At 44.5% G+C, this 3,521-nt stretch overlaps 1 long non-coding RNA gene across 1 annotated transcript; it reads right to left on the bottom strand.

The window, feature by feature from the left end:
* Window positions 1–18: 18 nt before the first annotated feature.
* Window positions 19–3,190, bottom strand: LOC118423800. Its single transcript, XR_004832118.1, has 3 exons — window positions 2,527–3,190; window positions 1,141–1,249; window positions 19–325 (listed from the first exon to the last, which is right to left on the bottom strand). It is a non-coding gene; the product is annotated as an uncharacterized LOC118423800 (long non-coding RNA).
* Between the last annotated feature and the right edge of the window lie 331 nt (window positions 3,191–3,521).

A 3,521-nucleotide genomic window follows, 5' to 3' on the forward strand; every position in this document is an offset into this window, starting at 1 on the left:
ATACATGTACAAGTATGGTCGAAATCTATCGGCTACACGTCTTGGCTCTGCTACTGGCCTCTACTTCCCTCATGTTGCCTTCCTTCTGTCGATGGCGCTGTTCTGGATGTTATGTGCCCCCCTCTGTTCAAAATTTTCAAGCCGCACGAACGCTTATTCTGGCTCCTCTCAGCGATGGCCACTTCTCGTGAAAGGACTCGACCTACTTCCCTTGTGGCGGTAAGAGCCTCTATGTTGGGTGTGGCGGGAATGTGTCGTCCTGATGGACATGACATACGTCTGTCAGGAACACCTCGTCGTCTTCGCTCTTGTCCGCTTGGTTGGCCTGTGCATTAGATCACGAGAGAACACAGTTTTACCAGTTTTATGCAATAGTTTTATACTATAGTAATATAATAGTGATGCTAGCAATAATGGATTATTGTAAAATCACCCTCATAAATTTGCTACTATCGCTGTACGTCTGTTGGTGTGTGTTCTACATGGATTAAGTCACGACATGGATGGTCGTCATAGTTAGCTAATGTTAATCTCAGGAGCTGCTGTACGTAGAGAGAACGCACGCAAAGAACAAAGGTTAAAATTGAAGTACAAAAGCAATTCTCTTCTCTTTCTTGTCAATTCGTAACAACCAGAAAACACTGTAGAAATTGAAATTTGTCTTCGGTATTCATGAGTGAGGTAAGCTTATTTATGCCTTGTCAGCTGAAATGTAGTGTACAGATTTTGACTTAGCTGCCTTAAGCATGGGGCACAACCCGCCGTACGTGCAAATACGTGCTGTCTACGTGCCAAAACGTGGGCAATCTTTTGGTGTCCGTAAGTGGTAAGTACCGTCTCCGTACGAGCTCGTAGGGAATCCGACGGATTTTGGATCACGCAGACACGCCGTAGAAATTTAAGTTCATGCAGAACTTTCTCTGCGTTCGGGCTGCGGATTCGCCCTCTGTACGTGCCAGTACGGGCGACGCACCTGCTCTGTACAGCCTCAGCGTTTTCAGGAATACGTGGCGGACGTGGCCTCCACCAAAAAAAAAACGTACGGACAAATTGCACGTACGGTGGGTTGTGCCCCAGGCTTAAAGTTGTGCTAAGTTGAACTCTGGTTACTCGACGCATTGGAACATCGTGCTTACTTACCTTGACGACATACCGAAAGACGTTGACCCGCAGCTGCTTCGATGATTGACCTACTGGAATCGCCAACGTCTGACGTAATCGTCAAGTACGTATCCCTGCAGCCCTGTAACTGCGAATAGGGACGAAGAGGGAACAGCTGACCGTTACTGGAATATTCAACTGGAGTATATTTGGAAAGGCTGGAAAATCAGCACATTACAATGTTGACGACTACAAAAATAGAGGTATAGAATAAGATTTAATATCCTATGAATATGGGCCAGCATAGCATGGATGAGAGAGAACATTTGGAGAGAATATTTGGAGAGGCCTGGAACCCCGGCGGAACATGAAGGCAGGTGGATGAAACGTTAACCAAATTTTCGGCGTCCTCTTGCACATTGGCAAGATAACAGATATGATAACCGGAAAGAGCAACGTAAATTGTAAATTTTTCTTAGTAAGTCATTCTCATTTTTTTATCACACTTTTACAATTAACAAACTAGTTCGCACAACGAACCAGGATAGACGGCACTTATACTGATCGAACACATCAATAAATCTTAAGGGGTGATCAATAAGTTCGATGCCTCACGCAGGAATGTACAGCTCGAATTTCTGGGCATGTAAAACCTTTTATAAATGTCAGCCAAACTTCAAACCATTATGGTCATTACTTTCCAGGCAACACCAAGTAAGCTTAGGCGTCACCCCAAACGCTTTGTTACATAGATTTATCAGGTTTTATCAAGCAGATTAACATTATTTTAACCTCCTAACCTTGGTTTGATTCACAATTGACAATGCTATTCAACATGAATAAGTAGTCTAATTGTTGCATTGTTAGGAAGCATGTGGGCACAAAAATCTGGGAAGGAACGGGTGGATGAAATAGTTGAGATATAGGTGTACCGATATCCTCAAACGGACAACATTAGAAAGTAGAAAGTTTACGATAAGTCTCGTCTCGGACCACGTTGCCTGGGCCAATCAGAATGCATCACGTTTCCCTACGCTGTGCCACATCTGGAATTCATTTTATATAGACTTCTCGGAAATCCGCTGCGACAAATATAGCTCTACACCATGCGGATTTCTCTCTCACTATACGTCACCAAAACAATCCGAAGAAGACATGTGGCAGGAAGAAAACTACACAACCGTTTACGTGGTGAACAGATACATAAACATGAACTTGAACATAATCTATGGAAGTACAAAAAAGTTAACGCAAACGTTACGTAACTTAAACCTGTTTTCAAAATGGTGGATCGCTGCCCGATATTCAGACCTCCGGGTCACAATCACATAACTAAGTGTCGAAAAAATTAAGACTACAATGAAGTAAAGTAACGTTAAAGTACACAACAGTACAAGACAGATATCCACAACACGGTCCACCTACCTTTCCTTCTGACGAGTAGTTTGAGATGTCTTTCCCACTAAGCCCTGCATCGCCCGTACCCGCCGCATCTTGCCTCGCTCCCCGAGTGTCAATACAGTGGTCATGGAAGATTTACTCCGGGCTGGCGTTCTCTTCAGAGTCAGGGATCGGCAGGCATCTTTATATGTGTTCTTTCTGCCTCTCTGCCCCGCGCGTCACCCATCACACTTCACAGGCCCAGTACTGCAGTAGCCTTGCCACGTCCTCAGTTCTCTCGATCTCCCAGTTCCCATCTCTATCTTGGTTGAACTTGCCTCATCTCCACCCCAGCTGCACTACCAGAATGTCACGTGCACGTTCAAATACAGGTGACAGCCATATAGTTGATAAATTCAACTTCATTCTGTTTATCAGCCCTCTCTAGTACTCTACTCTACTTTACTCTGTCCTCTCCCACGTCGTGTCCTCTCCTGACTGCCACCGTGGCGTGGCTGTGTGACCCGACCCCTGTCCATATGGTTATCATCACAGGGGAGACCTGGTCCTGACTATCACGATGTTATCTCGTGACACATACTGTAAATGCAGAAATGTTCGCGGTTTTCGCGGTTACCACTTCACCGCGAACTTAAAACCACCGCGAACATTTTTCTATTATAGTATTAGACTGCAGTCTATGGTGTTACCGCGAAATTAAATCTACCGAGAAAAGTCATTTTTCCTGCTACCAGAGAATTTTAAATCCCCGCGAACTTAAATGCATTACAGTATTCTCCAAGCAGAGGTTGGGTCGCGGAGTAGTCGTATCATGGTAGAAGTCGGAATTTGTACGGGGGGAGCAAGTAAAACTCCCGGTACTCCACAAGATCACAACTATCTCCGCGACCAAACCTCTACTTGGAGAATAGTAAAGCAGACCTTGGAACGAACCCTAAAAGTATGATATAATCATAAAGGGGCCAAAGAACACACACAAAAAAACATCAAATAAGCCATGATGAGTTTAGTTTGAGCGT

This window comes from Branchiostoma floridae, chromosome 10 (genome assembly GCF_000003815.2).
Source record: "Branchiostoma floridae strain S238N-H82 chromosome 10, Bfl_VNyyK, whole genome shotgun sequence".
Lineage (NCBI taxonomy): Eukaryota > Metazoa > Chordata > Leptocardii > Amphioxiformes > Branchiostomatidae > Branchiostoma > Branchiostoma floridae.